Below are 10,813 nucleotides of genomic sequence, written 5' to 3'. Positions count from 1 at the left end.
TTGAGAACCCCATGAACAGTATGAAAAGGCAAAATGATAAGATACTGAATGAGGAATTCTCCAGGTTGGTAGGTGCCCAGTATGCTACTGGAGATCAGTGGAGAAATAACTCCAGAAAGAATGAAGGGAGGGAGCCAAAGCAAAACAAATACCCAGTTATGGATGTGACTGGTGATAGAAGCAAGGTCCGATGCTGTAAAGAGCAATATTGCATAGGAACCTGGAATGTTAGGTCCATGAATCAAGGCAAATTGGAAGTGGTCAAACAGGAGATGGCAAGAGTGAACATCGACATTCTAGGAATCAGTGAACTAAAATGGACTGGGATGGGTGAATTTAATCAGATGACCATTGTATCTACTACTGTGGGCAGGAATCCCTTAGAAGAAATGGAGTAGCCATCATGGTCAACAAAAGAGTCCGAAATGCAGTACTTGGATGCAATCTCAAAAACAACAGAATGATCTCTGTTCGTTTCCAAGGCAAACCATTCAGAGATATATAGACATACTAAAAATCACCCAACTATATACTTTAAAAGTAAATTTATGATATGTGAATATATCTCATAAAAAATGACAATATATTTTGCCACATAAAAAGGAGTGAAATAATCTGATTGCCTCAATAAAGACAACAAATTTCTGAAAAGCTTCCAAATTAGAACAAAATCACAAACTAGGATGGAAGGAAATCACCTTCACTTGCTAAAGTTTATATTCACCGCCCCCCTCCCCATACACACACACAAAACCCAACTATGATAAACAATACACTTACTGGAAGTGAATGAAAGTTGCTCAGTCGTGTCCAACTCTTTGCAACCCCATGGACCATATAGCTGATGGAATTCTCCAGGCCAGAATACTGGAATGGGTAGCCTTTCCCTTCTCCGGGATATTTTCCCAACTTAGGTATCGAACCCAGGTCTCCTACATTGCAGGCGGATTCTTTACCAATTGAGCCACAAGAAAGTTAAGAGTTACTCTATTTTAAACAACGTGGATGTCCACCAACAACAGTGTCATTTAATATAGGATCAGGACTCCTGGCCAAAACTATAAAGTGTTATAATAATAGAAGCAGCAAAAACAATGATAATGAGGAGGAACCAAGGTGGAAGGAAAGATATAAAAATGTTGTTGTTTGCAGGTAACATCATCATCTCCCTAGACAAACCAACTAAATTAAAAAACAATAAAAATAAGAGAGTACAACAGTGTTGCCAGAGACAAAATCAATATACAAAAACCAATGGTATTTTCTATAACAGAAAAAACGAACTAAAAAAATATAAGAAAATGTATCTTTCCAATAGCAACAACAATTTAAGGTAACAGGGAATTACCTTTATCAAGATCACACAACATTTCATGTTTTTAAATGTTAAGCTTCACTAAAGTATGTAATAATTACCTGGATAAATGGAGTATATTCTGTGCTGTGGACAAGTCCACTTAACATTATAAAGATATCCCCAATTTAATCTATAAACTGCATTAAAAAATCCACTTGGAATATTTAAAAGTCAAACATATTCTAAAATTTACATGAACAAATAGAAGTGAGGAAATAACTAAGTTGACCTACATTAAAAAAAACAAAGGTTAACACTTACCTTTCCAATTATTATAATAACCAATAAATAAACAAAGGGACAGCTGGATCAAAAGAGAAAGCTTGGAGACAGACCCATGAACCCACAGGAACATAATACATGATAAAGATGGCACCATACATTAACGTATGAAAAAGAAGGAACAGGTAATTTTTTAGATGGTTTGGGGAAAGTTGGTTCCCTATACAGAGAAAAATAGCTCATTTGTTAATACAATTTGCAAAGATGGACTCATGGTTTATAAAATATCTACATGTAAAAGTTAAATCACAAAATTAATTATGGTTAATGTGAGAAAATATCTTTGTGATAATGGAGTAGAAATGAACTTTTTAAATGTAATCTTAAAAGCATGGAATATCAGAAAAAACTTTTAACTGATTAAGTTGATTATAGCAAAATAATGGCTCTTGACTAGAGAACATGATGGCAAAATTGAAAATGTCTGAAGTCAATCAGAGACTCCCTCAGATGAGAGGTCAGAAAACTTTTTCCGTAAAGGGATAAGCTAGTAAATATTTTAGGCTTTGTGAGTCATATAATCTCTGTTGGAACTAAACTCTAAACACTGTCATTGTAGCATAAAGTGAGCAATATACAATACATAAATGAATGAGCGTGGCTATGCTCAATACAACTTTATTTACCGACACTAAAATTTTTGATTTTATGTAATTTTCATGTGTCACAAAATATTATTATTCCCTTCATTTTTGCACTGTCATTTAAAAATGTAAACTTCATTCTTAGCACGTTGGCTGTATGAAAATAGGCAGCAAGTCATATTTGGGCCAGAGACCAAAATTTGCTGACCCTTAGTCTAGACTATCGGAGAAGGCAATGGCACCCCACTCCAGGACTCTTGCATGGACAATCCCATGGATGGAGGAGCCTGGTGGGCTGCAGTCCGTGGGGTCGTGAAGAATCAGACATGACTGAGCTACTTCACTTTCACTTTTCACTTTCCCGCATTGGAGAAGGAAATGGCAACCCAATCCAGTGTTCTTGCCTGGAGAATCCCAGGGACTGAGGAGCCTGGTGGGCTGCCGTCTAAGGGGTCTCACGGAGTCGGACACGATTGAAGTGACTTGGCGGCAGCAGCAGTCTAGACTATAAAAGAAGCTTTACAAATTAGAGAGGCAAAAGAAGAATAGCAATACCAAATAGGCAAAAGGTAAAAGCAAACAAAATACAGAAAGTGAAATTTAAAAGGTCTCAACTTTTAAATATATGCTCAGAGCACATAATAATCAGAAACAAATTAAAATGAGATATCATTTTTATACACTTCAGACTGTCAAAAATTATAAAGCTGGCTAAGGCCAAATGGCTGGGATTAGAGAAATGAGGATCTTCATACTTTGCTGATGCAAGTGCAGACTGTGTAACTCTTCTGGGAAATCTGTTAAATTAAGTATATTGATATCCTTCCATCTGGGCACCCTTCTCTTGCCTCTACAACCTAAAGACGTCCATAAGGGGAAATATATTAGGAAATTTATGCCAACTTGGTTCAGGGAGTTGAATGTGACCTGGGTGCCCATTGTTGAGAGAATAAGTGAAATAAACATGGTTCAGTTCAGTTCAGTTCAGTCGCTCGGTCGTGTCCGACTCTCCGCGACCCCATGAATCACAGCACGCCAGGCCTCCCTATCCATCACCAACTCCCGGAGTTCACTCAAACTCATGTCCACAGAGTCGGTGATGCCATCCAGCCATCTCATTCTCGGTTGTCCCCTTCTCCTCCCACCCCCAACTTTTCCCAGCATCAGAGTCTTTTCCAGTGAGTCAACTCATCGCATGAGATGGCCAAAGTATTGCAGTTTCAGCTTTAGCATCAGTCCCTCCAATGAACACCCAGGATTGATCTCCCTTAGAATGGACTGGTTGGATCTCCTTGCGGTACAAGGGACTCTCAAGAGTCTTCTCCAACACCACAGTTCAAAAGCATCAATTCTTCAGCGATCAGCTTTCTTCACAGTCCAACTCTCACATCCATACATGACCATGGGAAAAACCATAGCCTTGACTACATACATACCACTGTTGAGAACCAAGCCTACTTTAAAAGCAGCATATACAGCTAAACTGTCATATAAGCACAATATTTTATGAAAAAGTGAGAAACAGGTGATGCAATTTACATTACCATCTATAAAAATTTAAAAATAACAATGTATATAAAACAATTCATGTTTCACAAGCATACGTATAAACCAAAGGACATCTGCAAAATCAGATAGAATTGAGTTTGGGATGAAAGAGGGGGATAGGTGGAATAGAAGATGAGGATTAAAAGGAATAAATGTATAAATCAAAAAAAGAGCATAAGGCCTTACAGAACCACTAGTGATCCTGCATTGTGTATTGAGCTGTGTGATTCACTTAATACTTTGCCTCTGAGGTTCAGATAGACATACACAAACAAATAAAAAGCACAAATTACTGAAAATATTATAGTGAGCGATCTTAACAGACAATTTCCAGCCTTTAACAGAGCAAGTACACAAACAAGAAGAGAAAAAAGTATAAGGTTTTTGCTCAGATAAATAAAATTAAATAAAAAGATAAAACTAACCCTACAAAGGAAAGAAAGACTTTCATATTTTGTCAAGGGACATTTGCTAAAATCAATCATCTCTTCAACCTTAAATAAAACCTTAAAATCTATAATTCTCCACAATGTAAAAAAGGTAAACAGTAAAACACAATAAAATTAAGCATATCCCAACCATGGGAACTAAAAATTAATTTTCTGACCAGAAAAACAAAGAGAAAATCTGAAACAGCCGAAAACAATTTATAAAATAATAAAAATACCACATATCAAATGGCATAGATTGACCAAGTTATAGTAAAAGTAAGTTTGTATCCCAAATTTCATTAACTACTAAAAAGAAATAAAACAAAAGACCTACACATAACTGCCTATAAAAAGAATAAATCTGTCATGAAGTATTGAAGGAGAGAGTTTTCCAGACAAGCAAAAGCTAAAGCACTAGACCCGCCTTACAAGAAATGCTAAGGGGAATTTTTTAAGCAGAAATGAAACGTGCTTACTAAAGCAAAATACATAAAAGTATAAATCTCACTGATAATAGTAAATATATAGTAAAATTCAGAATAATTTAGAATAATCTCATGTTGTAAAGTAGTACATTAATCACTTATATTGCTAGTATGAAGGTTAACAGACAAAAGTAGTATATACAACTATAACTATAGTGATTAGCTAATGATACACAATATAAAAATACATAAATTAAGACATTAAAAACAAAATGTGTGTGGGGGTAAATATATAGAGCTTTGGGATGCATTCCAACTTAAGTTGCTATTAACTTAAAATAGGCTGTTATAAATTGTTTTATGTGAGCCTCATGATAACCATAAGGCAAAGTTCTATAGTATATACTCAAAAAAAGCATGCTCAGCACACCACTATAAAGCAGCAGCATCAAAAGGAATAGAGCTGGAGAAGAAAGAGAAACTACAAAACAGTCAGAAATCAATTAACAAATGGCAATAAGTACATACATATCAATAATTGCTAACTGTAAATCAACTAAAATTTCAAATCAAAGGACATAGAGTAGCTAAATGGATAAAAATCAGGAACCATCCATATGATGCCTACAGAAGATCTTAGATATATCCCTATAGGGACACAACACAGACTAAAAATAAAGGTATGGGATGAGGTATTCCATGCAAATGGAAACCAAGAGATATCTGGGGCAGCATACCTGTATTAGACAGAAAAGACTTTAAGATAAAGACTTTAATAAGATACAAAGAAGGTCATTACATGATGTTAAAGGGCTCAGTTCAAGAAGGGGATATAACATTTATAAATTATGCTGACTCTTCATGGCCTTATGGCCTATAGCCTGCCAGGCTCCTCTGTCCGTGGGCTTCTCCAGGCAAGAATATTGGAGTGGTTGTCATGTGCTCCTCCAGGGTATATTTCTGACCCCAGGACTGAACATGCATCTCTTATGTTTTCTGCTTTGGCAGATAGCTTCTTTACCACAAGTGCTACCTGGGAAGCCCACCCAACATCAGTTCAGTTCAGTTGCTCATTCGTGTCCGACTCTTTGTGACCCCATGAATCACAGCACGCCAGGCCTTCTTGTCCATCACCAAATCCCGCAGTTCACTCAAACTCATGTCCATCAAGTCGGCGATGCCATCCAGCCATCTCATTCTCTGTCGTCCCCATCTCCTCCTGCCCCCAACCCTTCCCAGCATCAGACTCTTTTCCAGTGAGTCAGCTCGTCGCATGAGGTGGCCAAAGTATTGGAGTTTCAGCTTTAGCATCAGTCCTTCCAATGAACACCCAGGATTGATCTCCTTTAGAATGGAGTGGTTAGATCTCCTTGCAGTCCAAGGGACTCTCAAGAGTCTTCGTATGAAACAAAAATTCAATCACAAGAAAAAAAGCAGAATATTTATAAATACATCAAGATTAAACATGCTACTAAATAAAAGGTTAAAGAAATCAAAAGAGAAATTAAAAAAACCTTGGAACAAATGAAAATATAAATGCAACATACCAGAACTTATGAGATGCGTCAAAGCCATTCCAAGATGAAAATTCCTGGGATAATGCCTAGATCAAGGAACAAGAAAAATCTCAAATAAACGACTTAAATGTATACTTCAAGGAACTAGAAAAACAAAAATTAAAGCCCAAAGGTAGTATAGGCACAGCCTATTTTATTTAGCTTCACTTTATTGAACTTCATGGGTATTGTGTTTTTTATTATTTAAAGATTTTTTGCAATCTTGCACTAAGCAGGTATATCTGGTGCCATTTTCCTAAAACTATTTGTTCACTTTGTGTCTCTCTGTCACGTTTTAGTAATTCTCGCAATATTTTAAACCCCCACCAGTAAAAGATTATAGCCTGCTGAAGGCACAGATGACGTTAAACATTTTTAACAATAGAGTATTTTTGTTTAAGATATATACTTTGTTTTTGTTAAACATAATGCTATTGAACACTTAATAGACTAAGATATAGTGCAAACATACTTCCGTATGCCCTGGGAAACCCCAAAATTCATGTGACTCACTTTATTGTGATATTCTCTTTATCACAGTGGTGTGAAACCAAATTCACAATATCTCCTGAGATATGCTTGTAGAAGAAAAGAAATAACAAAGATCAGGAAGGAAATATATGAAATAGAGACTAAAATAAAAAAAGAATCAATGCTATAAAGAGCTGATTTTTTGACAAGATAAATAACACTGACAAAACTTCCGCTAATCTCAAGGGGGAAAAAGAGAGAGAAAGGACTCAAACAAAATAAGAATTCAAAGAGAAGACATTGCAAGCGATACAAAGAAACCAAGGATCATAAGAGACTACTGAGAACAATTATATACCAACAAATTGGATGAACTAGAAGAAATTGGAAAATTCCTAGAAACACACAATTCACTATGACTGAAGCATGTACAAATTTAGTATCTGAACAGATTTATTACTGCTAAGGAAATCGAATCATAAAAGCACCCAACAAACAAAAGTCCAGAAGTGGATGACTTTACTGGTGAATTCTACCAAACATTTAAAGAAGAATTATTACCAGCCTTTCTCAACAGAAGAGGAGGGAACACTCTTGAATTCACTTTACAAAACCAACATTACTCTGATACCAAAACCAGTTAAGGATGCCACAAGAAAATTATAGACAAATATCCCTGATGAAGATAGATGCAAAACTCCTCAAAAAAATATTAACAAACTGAATTCAATAATATGTTAAAAGCATCCTACACCATGATCAAATGGGATTTATTCAAGGGATTCAAGGATGGTTCAAATCAGCAAATCAGTTAATATGATACACCACGTTAACAAACTGAAGAAAGAATCAAATGATTGTCCAACAGATGCATAAAAAGCATCTGACAAAATTCAACATCAATTTATAATAACAGCTCTCAACAAGGTGGGTACAGAGATAATGCATTTCAACATATTAAAGCCATATATAATAAACCCACAGCTAACATCATACACAACGGTGAAAAGCTCAAAGTTTTATCTCTAGGAACAAGACAAGGATGCCTACTCTTGCCACCTATTCAACATACTATTGGAAGTCCTAGACAGAGCAATTAGGCTAAACAAATATGCAAAATAAAAGATATCCAAATTAAAAAGGAAGAAGTAAAATTGTCACTATTTGCCAATGATATAATGTATTAAAAAATCTGAAACCCTACCAAAAATTTATAATAAAAAAATTCAGTAAATTTGCTGCAAACAACATCAGTATACAAAACTCTGTTGCACTTCTTCACAATAATAACAAGCTTTTAAAAAGAGAAATTAAGAAAACAACCCTATTTACAATTGCATCAAAACAAACAAGGAAGAAATGTAACCAAGATGGTGAAAGACATATATACAGAAAACTTTAAGACCTTGATGAAAGAAACTGAAGAAAAAAAATGAAAAGATATTTCATGTTCATAGATTAGAAGAATTAATATTGTTAAAACATTTATACTGCCCAAACTAACATATAATTTTATGTAATTCTCATCAAAACTTCAATGACACTTTTCAAAAAAGTAGAACAAAACAACCTAAAAGTTGTATGGAACCACAAAACACCCTGATTAGCAAAAACAATCTTGAGAAAGAAGAATAAAGCTAGGGTCATCACACTTCCTGATTTCAAACTATATTACAAAGCTATAGTAATCAAAATAGTATGGTATTGTCATTAAAATAGAGACAGTGATCAATAGAACAGAATAGAGAGCCCAGGAAATAAATCCAGAAATTAGTCAATTAATTTATTACAACATAGCTTTGAATATAAAACGTTAAATGGACAGTCTCAATAAATGGTGCTGAGAACCAGTCACATGCAAAAGAATGAAACTAGACCATTATCTTATACCACAAACAAAAACTAGCTAAAAATGAATTAAAGACTTGAACAATGACCTGAAATCGTAAAACTAGAAGAAAACTAAGGTGATAAACTCTCTGACTGGCTTTAGCAACAACTTTTTCTATTTGACACCAAAAGAAAAGGCAAGAAAAATGAACAACATGTGGGACTATATCAAATTAAAAAGCTCTGCACAACAAAAGAAATTACCCACAAAGTAAAAAGGAAACATATTGAAAGGGATAAAAATATTTGCAAATCATATATTTGATAGTGGGTTAATATCCAAAATGTGTTTTAAAAAACTCATTCAATAGTAGAACAAAAAAAACCACAGAAAATATTGATGTAAAAATGGGGAGAGGATATGATTAAAACATTTTTCCAAAGAAAGTGTACTTATGGTCAACAGATACATGAAAAGGTATTCAACATTGCTAATCATCAGAGAAATGCAAATCAAAACTACAATGAGACCGCATCTTATACCTGTTAGAATGGATATTATTGAAAAGATAAGAAATAACAAGTGTTGCCAAGGATGTAGAGAAAAGGGAATGCTTGTGTCCTGTTTTGGGGAATGTAAATTAGTGTTGTTACTCTAGAAAACAGTACAGAATTTTTTTTTTTAATTCAAAATAGAACTACCGTATGTTACAGCTATTCCACTTCTGGGTATTTATCTGAAGGGGACAGAATTACTTCCTAGAAAAAATATCTATTCCTCCATGTTCACTGTAGCATTATTTACAATAGCCAAGACATGAATTACCCTAAGTGGCCACAGACAGATGGATGGATAAAGACATTTTATATGTATGTATAAGCAAAGGAATATTATTCAGCCATAAAAAGAAGGAAATTTTGCCATTTGTGACAAAATGGATGGACTTTGAGGGACTTATGTTAAGTGAAATAAGAGAAAAAAAAATACAAATACCATATGATCTCACTTCTATGTGGAATCTAAAACAAGCAAATAAAACTGGAGCTCATAGATACAGAGGAAACAGTGGTGCCAGAGATTGGGAGGATGGACAAAATGATAAAGGTGGTCAAAGGGTACACACTTCCAGTTATAGAATACATGTCATGAGTATGTAATGTACAGTATGACTATAGTTAATGTATATATGAAAGTTGCTAAGAGAACAGGTGATGATGCATGTTATCTAGACTTACCGTGCTATCATTTTGCAATATATACAAATATCAAATCTTTTTTTGTACATCTGAAATTAAAACATTGTTATATGTCAATTATATCTCAATGAAAAAAGGTTTTTAATAATAAAATGCAAAGAATTTAGGAAGAAAAAAGTATAAGGATAAAAACATTAAAAAATAAAAACATATATTATTAAGTAACATAAATAGCAATATATAAGGATAAAAACATAAAGGGCCTCCCTAGCAGCTCAGCTGGTAAAGAATCTACCTGCAATGCAGGAGACCACAGTTCAATTCCTGCGTCAGGAAGATCCACTGTGGATAGACTACCCACTCCAGTATTCTTGGGCTTTCCTCATAGCTCCGCTGGTAACGCATCTGCCTGCAATGTGGGAGACCTGGGTTAGGAACATTCCCTGGAGAAGTGATAAGCTACCCACTCCAGTATTCTGACCTGGAGAAGTCCATGGACTGTATAGACCATGGAGTGGCAAAGAGTCAAATGTGACTGAGCAACTTTCACACTTCAAAAACATAACATAAAATAAAAAAAACATAAATCTATTAAGTAACTGAAGTAGCAATATATATTTATATAGTTTTAGATATGTAGAAACATATCTAGAAACAAATTTCTATTTAATTAAGGATTAAATTATTTGATTACAATAATTCTATAAAATAGAATTATTTGATTACAATAATTTCTATGATTAAAATTAGAAATTATAGTAAAGGATACAAAAACTGATTTGCTAATATTAGTTACTAAAATTGACCCAAATGTGAAAAGCCAAAAGAACTTATTGATAAAAAGAAAACTACTTCATAATCATTTCATGAGATGGTGAAAAAGACAATCGATAAAATTTTCACACTTACTGGTGCTTAATTGCAATAGTTAATAGAAATTTCCATTCAAAAAGGAATTAGTAAGGCTTCCTATTCTGATCTTTGTTTCTTTTTTCTGTAAGTTCTAATCAATTACAATAAGAAACAAGTCAGAAAACATAGCTGTACTGATTTGCTTCTTATTGTAATTGATTAGAACAGTATGGAGATTCCTCAAAAAATTAAGAATGGAACTATTATATGATTCAGCTGT

The 10,813-nt window shown here is 34.3% G+C and overlaps 1 long non-coding RNA gene across 1 annotated transcript; it reads right to left on the bottom strand.

The window, feature by feature from the left end:
- Nucleotides 1-4,534: 4,534 nt before the first annotated feature.
- Nucleotides 4,535-10,291, bottom strand: LOC129560102 (uncharacterized). Its single transcript, XR_008686698.2, has 3 exons — nt 9,977-10,291; nt 6,175-6,230; nt 4,535-6,023 (listed from the first exon to the last, which is right to left on the bottom strand). It is a non-coding gene; the product is annotated as an uncharacterized LOC129560102 (long non-coding RNA).
- Between the last annotated feature and the right edge of the window lie 522 nt (nt 10,292-10,813).

The sequence above is a fragment of the Moschus berezovskii genome, chromosome 16, assembly GCF_049115385.1.
Source record: "Moschus berezovskii isolate FMDL1 chromosome 16, NW_MosBer_1.0, whole genome shotgun sequence".
Lineage (NCBI taxonomy): Eukaryota > Metazoa > Chordata > Mammalia > Artiodactyla > Moschidae > Moschus > Moschus berezovskii.
Note: the sequence above shows the minus strand (reverse complement) of the source record. Positions and strands in the feature narration are given on the sequence as shown.